General features: G+C 42.0%; 1 protein-coding gene across 15 annotated transcripts in view; it reads left to right on the forward strand.

Moving 5' to 3' along the window:
* PCBP3 (poly(rC) binding protein 3) overlaps positions 1 to 15,394 on the forward strand; it is a 315,198-nt gene that overhangs the window by 149,187 nt on the left and 150,617 nt on the right. For all 15 annotated transcript variants that reach the window (XR_005451832.1, XM_038748846.1, XM_038748847.1 and 12 more), the window contains one exon: positions 4,796 to 4,927. The gene's annotated coding sequence lies outside the window, so the exon portion shown is untranslated. The remainder of the gene's footprint in view (positions 1 to 4,795; positions 4,928 to 15,394) is intronic.

Genomic DNA, 15,394 nt, shown 5'->3' on the forward strand with positions numbered 1-15,394 from the left:
AAGGAATGGGAGTGATTTTGTAAACCTACTTTCCAGTGGCTAAAAATGCACCCTTTGGTCAGGGAAAAGCTTAAATCTTCCTCAAAGGGATTTGCGCACTCTCCCATTCCATTAATGAAAAGATTTACAATAAACCTATTGGAAGAAGTGAAGAGGGCGAGGAGACTTTGGGGCCTGAAAATTTAATATTATGTTTCTCAGATAAGAGATTGAATTCAAAACCATGTATCCTTTTTAAATCACCTTGACAGAAACCAGTCGGGACATAAAAAGTAGGTCATCATTGCAAATAAAAATTGTACTCTAGGGATGACAACAGTGATCAAGCACACTTTAACAAAATAGGTTTTTTTTTTTCCTCCCTCTTGCTTCCCTATAAGTTAATTAGGGTGAGTACTGCTGTTGGGTAAGAATCAATAAAGCAGCCTGAGTAGTTTATCAGCAGAGTGTGATAGAGCAGAATAAATGCTTGTCGTGTCCCATTGTCCATGGACCGGGTGACCAAGCATAAATGTGAACAGTGTCTGAACTCTTGTTTGGATGACTGTATTTAGCTTTGGACAGAGAGCTACTTGACAGGGTATGAAGTAATGCATTAGAGTCTGAACTTTGATTTTTCCCCACCTCCATTGCTGCAGGCCTGCTGGAAAATGCATTCTCTGACATATTGCGCTTGCTCAGACGTGTTAATAAACATTTCTTCGTCTCCTATCCAGAATCCTACCTAGTTCCTCCTCAGTACCAGGCACAGTACATGGCTTTTTCCATTACTGCAATGAGGTCCTTATTTTTTTGAACCTCTCCAAGGAATCATAGAAGACCAGGTGCTCCTCTGTGAGCCCTTAATCACATCCTTGACGCACAGTCTCATCCCTAGAAGAATTCCTTTTTGTTCTCCTTAGTCTCCAGGTGTGTGTGTGTGGACATGGACGATGATATGTTTCAGCCTGTCCAGGAAGATCCTCTTACCATCTTTCAGGCTTTTTTTTTTTTTTAATCCCTCAGTCCAGAGCTCATTTTGGTCAGGGAACATGTCTACCAACTCTTCATTCACTCATTCGTTCATTCAATCATTTATTGAGTGCTTACTGTATGCAGAGCACTGTAATCGCTTGGGAGAGTACAAGATAACAATAAACTGACACATTCCCTGCCCACAACGAGCTTACAGCCTAGAGGACTCTAGATTCTGTTATAACTCTGTTTAAGTGTTTAGTACAGTGCTCTGCACACAGTAAGTCCTCAATAAATATGATTGAATGAATGAATGAATCCCGAACACTTAGTATAGTGCTCTGCACGTAGTAAGTGCTCAGTAAATACCACTTTTTGACTGATTAATTCCCCAACTCTGCCTTCCAAACAGTACCTTGTTGACATCCACCACCGGTATGTATGAATCCAGCCCTGTCTGTCTGCACATATTGTAGGCATCACCACTTATCTGCTGGCATTTCAGCACCATTATCTCTTAATGGTGTGTATGATGCTAGGGTAATGGTACTGAGCCTGGTGAAGGATTTGAATATGCCATCTGTGCAGGTATATGACTCACAGCCATCAGAAAGGTTTCACCTTAAGCTAGTTCTGTAACCTCTAAGCTTCATACCATTCGATAGTATATGTTGTCCAATAATCAGCCTGAAGAAGATTGAGGTTCTAGGCCAGGGAAGCCAACACATCGAGCTAAACGTTTCCAGTGCCTTTCAAGAGCTGAAATATATGACTGAATTTTGCGGCACTAATTGACAAAAAAATAGAAAACTGATTGAGATGGTCAATTTGCCCTTCACAATGGAGGTTATATTATGTAATGTCATTGTCCTGGGCAACATTGATGTAGGAGAAAATTGCTTATGGAACTAAACACAATTTGCCTATAGTATGAATATCTCAACTCTTATATTGTATTATCACGAGAGCTTAGTACAGTGCTCTGCACACAGTAGGTAATCAATTGATTAATTGATTTACAATTTTTCTACTTTCATTTTTATCCAACATAATAATGATGGTATTTGTTAAGCAACTGCCGTTTGCCAGGCACTGTATTAAGCACTGGGGTAGGTACAAGCAAATCTAGTTGGAAACAGTTCCTGTCCCATGTGGGGCTCAAAGTCTCAATCCTCATTTTACATTTGAGGTAACTGAGGCCCAGAGAAGTGAAGTGATTTGCACAAGATCACACAGCAGACATGTGACAGAGCCGGGACTAGAACTCTTGGCCTTCTGACTCTCACGCCTATGCTGTATCTGCTATGCCATGTTATGCTATGCCTAAGGTCACAGAGCAGACAAGTAGTGGATCTAAGATTAGAATAAATCCTCATATGCTTATTTGACTCCTTGCTCTTTTGTTGTCAGGGAGGGGCAAGAAGAATGATATTGGCTTAATTTACTATATAGTCTGAGCAACCCAGTGTTATACGTGTGTAAGGGGACAATTAAAGGAAGGAGACTTGACTATTCTCATCTCTGTTTCCTCCAATTTTGTTTCATCTATTGGTGAAATGACATTTTGGTCTAGTCCATATTCTCTTGCTCTTTCCATTACTCATAATTAAAGACTCTAAACGAGGTGCTAGGCAAGGGACCGTATGCCAGATAGGGGCTCCAATGAGATGATGAAAAGATATGATACCTTGCCTGTTTTCTGTGAGGCGTTCTCTGAAAATAGCCTAAACATATTAGGTTTTGCTCTCTGTACTGCATTGTGAGCAGTTATCTAATTTGTGGCTCCTTCCAAATAGGCATCCTTCAGGAATTATTTCCCCAGAAGCAGCGTGCCCTATATTTAGTTATCTACATTTTTGGAGCTCAGTTGGTCATCCCAGAACCTCTGTGTGGTGGTGTCAGAATGGCTACCCATTACTGGCAGAAGCCAGGCCTTGAATCATGGTATTCATTTCAGTCTCACTTGCTTTAAACTGGGACAGACTCGTAACTACCATTGTTCATAGGCTTTCTCCCCTCTCTGATGCAGTGTGGCAGTATGGATGAAAGCATATTCTCTCATCATCAAGCGAAGATAAATGGATTCGTTTCTTGGCATTGACTCTTCCCATTCTTAATTATAGGATCAATTTCACAGTGCCTTAGGCACATACAAAAGATACAAATCCTGCCCTAAGCAAGATCCGTGGACTGTAATGGACCTGTCATTCATCACCAACAGGGATTGTGTCGACGACTTCTGTTGTACCCCAAGCACTTAGTACGGTATTCTGCAATAAGTGCTCAGTAAATAGCTTTGATTGTTTAATCAAGCCAAAGTCTGCCACATAGCGCTTAACGAATACCATAAAAAAAATATAGAAGATATGTACCTAAGTGTTATGAGCATTGTAGGGTACCTGAATGGTGTGGAAGTGCTGAAGTGACGTAGCAGGGGATGTAAAGGGAGGAGATTAAAGATCATTCGGGGAAGGCCTCCAGGAGGAAGATACGATATCAAAAGTGCTTTGAAAATAGGTAGAGTAGTAGACATATGAAATGGGAAGAAATTCTAGACACTGGGGAAGGCATGAGCAAGAGGATAAAGGTGGGAAAGATGAGAACGAGGCTCAGTACGGAGATTAATTTAAGTGCCACCTCCAACTGAGCATGAAGCTTCTTTGAAGTCCGTAGGTTATGAGAGGGAGTCAGTATTGACAAAAAGAAGTTAAAATCACTTCCACCAAAAATGGATTCATGCGAAAAACACAGAATGTGGCCCGAACCCAAAGTCATAAAGTTGAATTGGTAATCCATTGGAAAGTATTCTGTGGTGGCAAGTCAGCTAGGGGTTGTTGTGCTTGGGATTGAGACCAACCACTCTTCTGGCTGTCATCTCTCACTGGTCCTATGTAGGGAGTGACAAAGAGGTGAATGTCTGCGTCTGTCTCAGAGTGCTCTGGATGGTCTTAACTCGGTGATGGGAGGCCTAGGCTGGTCTGCCCACGTGTAGTGGGCAAAGGAGCCTAGTGTAAGGAGCCCTACTTTCTACCAGACACCTTAGAGCTAGCCTCCTCAGACCCATTTCCTTTATCTAGTGACAGTTGTTGTCATTCATTCATTCATTCAATCGTATTTATTGAGCGCTTACTGTGTGCACAGCACTGTACTAAGCTCTTGGGAAGTACAAGTTGGCAACATATAGAGACAGTCCCTACCCAACAGCGGACTCACAGTCTAGAAGGGGGAGACAGACAACAAAACGAAACATGTGGACATCGTTGCCTCACACATACCACTGACATCTGCCAAACCAATAATGTGATGATTATCAGTTTTCATTTAATTTTCAAGGGGAGCAGAAGCCCGGGTAATTTTTTGGCGGGAGACAGGGAAGGCATATATGAATTCTTGGGGGAGAAGAATGATCCATATCTCGGAATTGTGGCTGTATGGTAAACATGCACTAGATCAATGAGAAGGTTCTTCCAAGAGGCTGTTCAAACAATCTAGTGAGGAAATGATTAAGATTTAATGCAGATTCTTGGCGGCAGGCAGAGTGAGCCATCTGCAGGCTTTATAAATGATATCGATTTGAAGGATTAGTATACTCTGCTTGGATTTCACGGTTGCTCCAAGTGACCCATGGAGAAAAAAGAAGTCCAAAAAGATTATGCAGGTATTTTACTCTTTAGGGACAAAGCTTTGGGAAGCTCCCACAATTCCTAGTCCACTGGATGGTTTTTACAAAGTTCAGTGGCAGGAAGAGAAAACTGAAGATCATGACTCCAACCTCTTCCTCTCAAGAAAGTATAAGAATCCCACAGAATTGCCCATTCTTTGATTGTGTTTTGTGTTTCAGGTGGCTGCGGGGTTGTGAGTCACATTCCTTCTGTGGTTGTCCAGCTTGCATTTGGTGTAATACCCTAAGATGCGATAGAGTGGTGACATCACACTAGCTACACATCTGCTCTGATTCAGCCTATGGGGTAAGGTGAGTCTTTCTTTTTAGAGAAATACGTTATGTCCCGACATGGTCTCATGATACTCCCGACTTCATGAATTTAGAGCTGTGAGTAAGATCGGTGAAAAATAGAGAATCGTCATAGGTCCAAATGTCACAAAATGTGATACAACAACCATCTCACAATTCCTTAGCTAGGCCAAGAGAATTAGAAAAGCATTACCAAATATCTTTAGTGTCCTCAGTTACTGCACTAAATGGTACTTTGAATCCCAGATGTTGATACAGGTGATCTATCGATCATATTTATTGAGCACTTACTATGTGCAGAGCACTGTACTAAATGCTTGAGCAACTACAGTATAACAGAGTTGGTAGAGACATTCCCTACTCACAACCAGCTTACATTCTAGAGGGAGTAATAATTATGACATTTGTTAAGCCCTTCCTATGTGCAGAACACTGTTCTAAGTGCTGGGGTAAATACAAGGCTATCAGTTTGAACACAGTTCCTGTTCCACGTAGGGCTCAAAGTCTAGGTAGGAGGGAGTAGGATTTAAGTCCCAATTTTGCAGAGGAGGAAACAGAGGCACAGAGAAGTTAAATGACGTGCCCAAGGTCACACAGCAGACAAGTGGCAGAGCTGGGATTAGAACCTAGGTTCTCTGACTCTCAGGCCCATAGTCTTTCCACTAGGCCACACTGCTTCTTTATATAATGCTTTGAAGGTGGGAAGAGTGGTGGTCTAGCTACATGCTTTGATTTCAAAATATTTAACATTAAATCAGTGGGAATTCTTGTGATACTTATCCCCCCGAATGGGAAATTCTGGGATGCCCCTCTTGCAGAATTTAAAGCTATTAAGGGAGAGGTTCAGTACCCAGACTGAAATTTCAAAACTTTTTCCATCTGAAATCTGAACGGGTTTCATACGATACATTAAATAACCTTGTGTGGGCAGGGTTGGGCATCCAGGAAAGAAGGTGACACTCTGATGGATGGTAAATGCAGTTGTGGGTTACTTCATTCAAATTTGAATGGATACGTGCAGTAGTAAATATCAATATGTGTTGTGAGCTTAGCTGTTTGAAGGTTCTCTGTGGTTCGATGACTGGCAGTGGCAGATTCAGAATGCGGTTACTTTAGTGAGGACCTGGCTCTTAGTCGGCCTTATACCTTTAGCTAGCCACAGTTAAAGGGTCTGTTTGGGCTGTTGGCCTTTGGGCTTTTGACAGAAGCAGATGAGTAGCTCGCTGGAAACTCCCATTGCTGGGGGAAGTAATAGGAGGCAGAGAGAACTTGTCTACTTTTCCAAATAGGAGAGTAATAAGACGCTCCATTGAGGATGGCAGTAAATGTGTCTACCAACTCTGTTATACTAAACTCTCCCAAGTGCTTAGTGCAGCTCTCTGCACACAGTAAGCGCTCAATAGATACGATTGCTTACAGACTGTGGTTTGTGTGCCCGTTTTCAGAGAGGGATCTATAGGGACCTATAGGTTTACGTCCAGGCAGTGTTTTTGTGTCCAACTTTTTCAGCCACTGTGGCTGGCTCAGGGAAGGAATACTTCTACTCTTAGAACCTTGGGGCCAACTGAGGCCCAGCTGGGGTGTTCGAGCCCAACCTACCCCCTACGCAAATACTGTAAGCTCGTGGCCAGGGAATGTGTCTGTTTGTTGTTCTGTTGTAATTTAATTTAATTTAATAATGGCATTTATTAAGCGCTTACTATGTGCAAAGCACTGTTCTAAGCGCTGGGGAGGTTACAAGGTGATCAGGTTGTCCCACGGGGGGCTCACAGTCTTAATCCCCATTTTACAGATGAGGGAACTGAGGCCCAGAGAAGTGAAGTGACTTGCCCAAAGTCACACAGCTGACAACCAGTGGAGCTGGGATTTGAACCCCTGACTTCTGACTCCAAAGCCCACGCTCTTTCCACTAAGCCCTGCTTCTCCCATGGTCTTGGTACGGTGCTCTGAGCACAGTAAGGGCTCAATAAATACGACTGACGCACACACACTCTGGGAATTGCTGTATCAGCCTGGTATCAAATTAGTATTATGTCTTATCTAATTATCCTGCATATATTTCAGCTCTTAACCCAGTGTTTAACACAAAGCACGAATTTAATAAATATCATCAGTACTACTGCTACCATCTACAGGATTTATTCAGTCCACAATCATCCTAGATAAAAGGGGACAACCTAGGAGCTATTACTGCTCTGTCAGGAATGGTTCCAGCCGGGGCAGTCCAGGGTTACCCGGTTAAATTATGCCACCATCCCATCTGGTATTTGTCAATAATAATAAAAATAATAATAATGATGATGTGTAAGCACTTTTTATGTGCCAAGCAGTGTTCTAAGCACTGGGGTAGATACAAGATACAGGTTGTCCCACGTGGGTTTCACAGTCTTACAGATGAGGCCCAGAGAAGTAAAATGACTTGCCCAAGGTCACACAGCAGACAAGTGGCAGAGTGGGATTAGAACCTATAACCTTCCGGCTCCCAGGCCCCTGCTCTATCCACTAGCCCATGCTGCTGCTTCTTGCGCAAGAAAAAGAGAAATGAGAAACTTTAAGGGCTTTACTAACTGTTCTGGTCCCAGCGGAGCCAGCAGCATTGGTGGGAAGGTGATTTCTATTTGCTCTTTCTCTTTGCCAAACAGTAACAGGTCTCCCCAGGTTAGTGGGTGTTCATAGCAGACACCCTCTTTGTTAATGGAAGAGCTCAAAAGTATTTCCTGGTTACAGGAAAGTACCAATATAGAATCTTTAAGCAGTCCTTAAGCTTCTGTACTGCCATTACAAAATATAGCACAGTACGTTTTCAAGAATATCTGCAATGATTGGACAAATGGAATATAGTAATAGTAATAATAATGATAATTGTGGTATAAAGCTCTTATTATGTGCCAAACACTGTACTAAAAGCTGGGGTAGATACAAGATAATTGAATTGGTCAGTTCTTATGAACAACGTGGGGCCCATAATCTAAGTAGGAGGAGGAACAGATGTTGGATTCCCGTATTTACAGATGAGGAAACCAAGGCACAGATAAGTTAAGGGAATATATCTGTCACCACTGTAGTATTGTATTCTCCCCAGTGCTTAGTACAGTGCTCTGCATAAAATAAATGCTCAAAAAATACCATTGATTGGCTTATTAGTTGATTTGCCCAGGATCACATTGCAGACATGTGGCAGAGCTGGGATTAAAATTCAGGTCTTCGAACACCAAGCCTTGTGCTCTTTCCTCCAGGCTTGACTGTTTCTCACAACAGGTACACACAGACACACATCCAATTGTGAATATCCACATAGAGAAGGGTAAGACCTCCTTGGGACAGAGCAACTGCATATAAGGTATCTCTATGGAAGGATATATAGCTTCTTCCCCACTGTTTTCAAACATACTCATGTCTTCCCTATCCTATAAACACTCTTCCTTCACCCATCTCCCTGCTATCATTCCTCTACAAATTTCTTGAACGAGTTGTCAACTCCTGCTCTCTCAAGCTCCTCTCCTCCAATTCTGTCCTCGACCCCCTTCAATCTGGTTTCCATTCCCTTCACTCCACAGAAACCACTCTCTCAAAGGTCAACAATGATCTCCTTGCCAAATCCAACAGCTCTACTCCATCTTAATCCTCCTAGACCTCTCAGCTGCCTTTAACACTGTGAGCTACCCCCCTTCTCCTGGAAACATTGTCCTACCTCGTTTTCACAGACTCTATCCTCTCCTGGTTCTCCTATCTCACTGACCGCTCATTCTCAGTCTCTTTCATGGGCTTCTTCTCTGCCTCCTAACTCTGAGTGTCCCCTTGTATTCTCCGTTTACACCCACTCCGTTGGAGAATTCATTCACTCCCGTGGTTTCAACTACTACCTCTATGCGGATGATTCCTAAATCCGTGTCCCCTGCCTTCCAGACATCTCTACTTGAGTATACTGCCATCACCTCAAACTTCATGTCCAAAATAGAACTCCTTATGTTCCCACCTAAGCCCTGTCCTCCCTCTGATTTTCCCACCACTGTAAATTACACCACTATCTTTCCTGTCTCAAAAGCCCATAATCTTGGCTTTATCCTTGACACCACTCTCTTTTTCAACCTATGTATTCAGTATATCACTATATCCTGTCAGCCTCCACAACATTGCTAAAATCCACCCTTTCCTCTCCATCTGAATTGCTATCACATTAATCCAAGCACTATCCTATCCCACCTTGATTTCTGTATTAGCTTCCTTACTGATCTCCCTGCCTCCTGTCTCTACCTACTTCAGTCCAGACTTCATTCTGCTGCCTGAATCATTTTCTTACAGAAACATTCAGCCTGTGTTTCCTCATTCCTCAAATACCTCCAGTGGTTGTCCATCCACCTCTGCACCGAACAGAAACTCCTTACGATCGCCTTTAAAGCACTCAATCACCTTGACCCCTCTTACATGACCTCACTGCTCTCCTACTACAACCCAGTCCACAAACTTCATTTCTCTATTGCCAACCTACTCACTGTACCTCAATCTCATCTATCTCGCTACCAGCCTCCTGCCCACATCTTTCCTCCGGCTTGGAACACCCTCCCTTTTCATATCCAGCAGACAATTACTCTCCCCACCTTCAAAGCCTTATTGAAGGCACATCTCCTCCAAGATGCCATCTTTGACTAAGCCCTCATTTCCTCTTTTCCCACTCCTTTAACAAATACCATCATCATTCTGTGCCATCCTGACTTGCTCCCTTTCATTCATTCATTCAATCGTATTTATTGAGCGCTTACTGTATGCAGAGCACTGTACTGAGCACTTGGGAAGTACAAGTTGGCAACATATAGAGACGGTCCCTACCCAGCAACGGTCTCACAGTCTAGAAGGGGGAGACAGACAACAAAACAAAACGCGTAATTTATATCATATCCGTAATATATTTGTATAAATGTCTGTCTCCCCCTCTAGACTGTAAACTCATTTTGGGCAGGAAATGTCTGTTATATTACTTTGTTGTACTCTCCCAAGTGCTTTGTACAGTGCTCTGCACACAGTAAATGCTCAATAAATATGATTAATTGAGTGATTATCACCTGAAAAGAGTTAGATCTTAGTGATGGCCAGGAGGTGGAGTGACTGAATGGGGAGTAGGGCCAGGAAGATGGGGTTTCCCTTAAGATAATAATAATAATAATAATAATGATGGTATTTGTGAAGTGCTTATTATGTGCCAAGCACTGTTCTAAGCACAGGGGTAGATACAGGGTAATCAGGTTGTCCCATGTGGAGCTCACAGTTTTAACTCCCATTTTACAGATGACGTAACTGAGGCACAGAGAAGTTAAATGACTTGTCCAAGGTCACAGAGAAAACAAGCGGCAGAGCCGGGATTAGAACCCACATCATCTGACTCCCAAGCCTGTGTTTGGGATGGAGTGGAGATTCCACTGAGTACAGTGGGATGGGGAGGAAGGTAGTGAGAAGTGATAAAGGATTCAGGGGGTGAGGCCTGGTGATTTGGAAGAAAAGACTGTGGAAGAGGGGGATTGTGCTGTGATTAGTGTAGTTTGGGCCAAGGCAGGATAAAGTTGAAGGGGAGGTGGAATTTTGGAACAGCAATAGACAGGGTAGTTGGTGAAGAGAAGGGTCATGAGATGAGGAAACCCATTCACTCTTTCCCTGACTAGGGAATAGGGTGATGAACAAGACATCCTCATCTTGGGGTGAGCACATCAGGGAAGATGGGTCAGGGAGATAAGATGCCAAGGAAGAAGTGTACAGAGAAGGGATGGGCATCCTTAGATGAGGAAAGGAAGAAAATTGAAGTAAAAAATAACTTCTTGAGGGGAGGGATCGCGTCTACCTATTTTACCGTACTCTTCCAAGCATTTAGTATAGTCCTCTGCGCACAGTTTGCACTTAATAAATACCATTGATTGGCACTGGACACCACCAGTCACCCTCAAAATAGCAAGTAAAGGTTTGAGAAATGTTTTTAGGGCATCATATGGCTCAGCTTTTCATTTTTCAAGCCCTCTGTTTAATGTGAAGTTGAAGGTGAACCAATAGAGTTAATTGTATTGATCCAGTTAGTGGCTTTTTTTCCTCCGGTGCCCTGCCCTGAGGAGAAACAAAACCCCTGAACATTTGTTCCCCATCTCACCATTAGTTTCTGACTCCCCTTCACGCCCTTCTGAATCAGTTAGTCAGAGGCTGATCTGATGCAGCACCCCTTGGTCTGTGAACTGTGCCAACCTTGCTGGAGGCTTTGGGGAAATTTACAGAGAGGGGTTGAGCAAAGAGGAGGGCTCCAGTGAACCCATTGTTTTTGATGGCTACTAGTCTCATCTTCTCTTAGCCATTGAAGGCTTAGCCTCTGGGGTAAGCTTACTGTTTACTGACTGTTTTGTTTGGGTAGCAGTCACCTTCTCCCAGTTTCTCCATTGGCTTCTACCAAGCCTCTACCTTTGCTGGAGATGTTGCTCTATTTCCTTCTGAAATCCCAGTCATTCCTGTGTTTCTTCCTGTCTTTGATTTTTAGGCCTGGGTTGGAATCGAAGGGACTGAAATGCCAAAAAAAGGGGATATTAAATGACCTGGTACCACCATGAAAATCACATAGCATACATTTTTCTTTTCCTTTTTTTCTTGGTTAGGTCTATGTTTGAATAAAAAAATCTGGTGCTCTGGGATCAGAAATCAAAATTATGTTTTATTTTCCTGTTCAAGCTTAAGAAATTTCATGTTAATAGATGAAGGCACAGGAGCGGTTCCGTACTTCCTTCCCATACTGACTTTCCCATAGCTTCATTGGAATAGAATTTTCATTTTTGAAAAACAGCAGCTCAGCTATTTTAATCTCTCAAGTGCTCGATGTGATTCTTTAATCCCCCTTTCATTTCTGCTGCATCAGGGTCCTAAGACAATTTCTACCTTTTCATGGCTGTTTCTTAGAATAAGATTTCAGAATTGAATGAGGGTGATGCTTTCTTGTGAGGATTGTCTTAATCTTGTGATGAAGAGAAAATTAAAAACATTACTACATTTTCTCATTACAGTGCTTTGAACAGCATTTGGAACATAGTAAGCGCCTAACAAATACCATCATTAATATTACAGTTTAGGTCTTGGACAGGTGAACTAACCATGAAGAACGAAGCTACTACAAAAAAATCAATTTGAAAACAGCACATTCTTACACATACTTAGACTGTGAACTCCATGTGGACAGTAGTAAGTGCTTAACAAATACCATCATTATTATTATAGCTTAGGACTTGGACAGGTGAACTAACCATGAAGAACGAAGCTACTACAAAAAATCAATTTGAAAACAACACGTAATTCTCACGCATACTTGGACTGTGAACTCCATGTGGACGGGGACTGTGTCCAACCTGATTATCTTGCATCTGTCCCAGAACTTAGTAAAGTGCATGGTACATAAAGAAGCAATGTGGCCTAGTGGATAGAATAAGGGCCTGAGAGTCAGAAGGACCTGGGTTCTAATCCTGGTTCTGCCCCTTGTCTGCTGTGTGACCTTGGGCAAGTAACTTAACTTCTCTGTGCCTCAGTTCCCACATCTGCAAAATAGGGATTAAAACCGTGAGCCCCATGTGGGACAGAGACTGTGTCCAACCTGATGACTTGTATCTACCCCAGTGCTTCATACAGTGCCTGGCACATAGTAAACACTTAAATACAAAAAGAAGCCACCCTCCTCCCCCGGCCCACCGGAAACTCTTGTGCTCCTTCCCACGTAGACTGAGTCCCATGTGGGACAGGGACTGTGTCCAACTTGATGATCTAGCATCTACTTCAGTGGTACATAGTAAGCACTAAACAGATATTATTATTATTATTATTTTTGTATTATTATCATTATTATTATTATTAGTAGTATCCTCTACACTCTAACAGCAGGGAACATATATACCAACTCTGTTGTAGGCAGGGAATATGTTTATTATATTGTACTCAAGTGCTTAGTACAGTGCTTTTCACTCAGTAAGTACTCCATAAATACAAATAAATGATTGGGAATATAGTGCTCTCCCAAGCAGTCAATGCAGTGCTCTACCACTGATAATACCACTGAAAAGATGATGGTGATAATTAAGTACATCCTTTTTATGGGAGTGAGGAATTGATACATTTCAATAGGACCTGCTCTACTGCTCCTTAAAAGTTTTCCGTATTGATAATCTGTGGCTAGATAGAAATTCCCCCTCACATTAAGCTCCCCTTCATCATGAAGAGCCATTTTATACTATTTAAAGCCATAGACAAAGGAACCAAGAAGAGGTTCATCATATTTGCGAAAGATATTACACTGAATGAGGTTGCTGACAGTTTGGAAGACCCTTGAATACGTGAGAAAAATACTCCTACCAAAATAGGAAGAAAGTCATTATGTATAAATACAAAATAGAACACTGGGGGAAGAAAGTAAGCTGCAGAGAGATAGCAGAAAAAGACAGTATTCAAATTGAGTATAACGCATTGTTAACCCTAAGGGGAATGAGTTGGCCATATTGTTTCATTACTGAAAAAACAGTGGTGTTATGACTGTTGTGACAGTGATTAGCCTCTTATTAGAATACTGTGTCCAGATCTGATTTGAGAGTGTGTAGAAACTAGTGAGAATCCAGGGAGTGATTAAAAATTAAAAAAGACGAGGCTCAAAAAGAGGATCTGAGAGAGAGAAGGTTCAATAAGGGAGCTAAAATAGCAGAACGGGTTACCGAGGGAAGTTGAGGGAAGAGTGTGTTGTTTTCACTTAACTTTTCTGGTCTATGCTGTCATGATCATTTCACAGACGTGGTTGATAATTCACAATGTTAACACTGCAAGTTTCCAACTAACTGCAGAGGTCTTATTGTAAAGTGATTGGGTTTAACTCCTCTTCTTGAAATCAAAGAACACAAAACATTTAAGAGTTACAGCAATTCCGAGTACCCCAAAGCCTATAATCTCTCAATCCATAAAATCTGATAAATTGCACAGAGAAGCCCCATTGCTACCATGATGGCTTGCTGGAGCTCAGTAATATGGGTAATTATCATATGTTTAAATATAGAACAACGCAACTGGAGCATATAGTGACAGTCAAGTAATTCAAATGTGGCTGTTTATAATAGTGTGAGAAATGTATGTTTGATCCTTAGTTCCAGACAAGAAGGATAGAATAATAGTGTTTATTCAATGCTCCTCAACTATAATGTTCTTTATTTTGTAACTTCTGAAAGTTTTAGCTTCAGTTTTACAGGATCTAAGGGTGTGCTTTATGATCCCTGGGTCTGTATAGGCAAAATCAGTGTAAGCAGCATGGCATAGTGGATAGAACATGGGCCTGGGAATCAGAAGGTCATGGGTTCTAATCCTGCCTCTGCCACTTGTCAGCTGGGTGACTTTGGGCAAGTCACTTAACTTCTCTGTGCCTCAGTTACCTCATCTGTAAAATGGGGATGAAGACTGTGAGCCCCATATGGGACATCCTGATTACCTTGTACCTCCCCAGCACTTAGAACAGTGCTTTGCACATAGTAAGCACTTAATAAATGCCATTATTATTATTATTATTATTATTATTATTATTATTATGAAGATTGAGACTGTGAGCCCCACATGAGAAAGGGACTCTGTTCAACCCAATTTGCTTGTTTCCACCCCATCGCTTAGTATAATGCACATAGTATACGGAACATAGTAAAAGCTTAACATATAATTATTATTATTATTATTATTATACATTTAGCACAAATTGAAGGTGTGTTATGTCTTAACAATACCATAATTATTATTAATTATCATCAATCTAGTGGACATGCTGCCATTGTGGTTTCCGAGTTGGGGTCTGGACTGTCTCTACGTGATTGTGACTCTGCAAACATTACCCCTCTTTATCTGGGCTCCCCTTGACACCAAGCTTAGACTTATCTCACGTTGACCTATGACAAAAAATGTGAATTTCCTCCACTAGACATCCCAGTTTCACCCGAGAGCTGATTCTACATGGGATAAATATCATCATATCTGGCTCCTTGGCACAGATTAATTAGGGAGGATGCCTTGACCAATCCTTCCATAAATATCCCATCAGCTTTGTTGGTAAGGAAGAGGGAGTTGGGAAATGCCAGCCAGTTCCCATTCTCGCTTGCATTCTCCCTGGCACTATTGTGTCATCCCACGATTCTCACGGCTGCTGGCCACTTCAGTGAAGCGACAGGAGGAGTAAAGAGATGAGAGACTTGCAAAAACATTTCCCCTCCCAAAAGCCTCTCATTATTGTCCGGGTGTCCAAATCAGCTACCCCTAGGTAACCTCTTCCCTCACTTCAGGGACAGCTAATCAAGTAATTTGAAGCCAAGGTTTGGCAATTCATCGATCTGCTCGTGGTCCGTTGGCACTCCGTAAGAGAGAACAAGAATGGGGGAAAAATATAAGCGCAATGAGAGAAAGAGGATGAGTAAACATTCAATATAGAATGCATTCATTTAT

The sequence above is a fragment of the Tachyglossus aculeatus genome, chromosome 7 (assembly GCF_015852505.1).
Source record: "Tachyglossus aculeatus isolate mTacAcu1 chromosome 7, mTacAcu1.pri, whole genome shotgun sequence".
Taxonomy (NCBI): domain Eukaryota; kingdom Metazoa; phylum Chordata; class Mammalia; order Monotremata; family Tachyglossidae; genus Tachyglossus; species Tachyglossus aculeatus.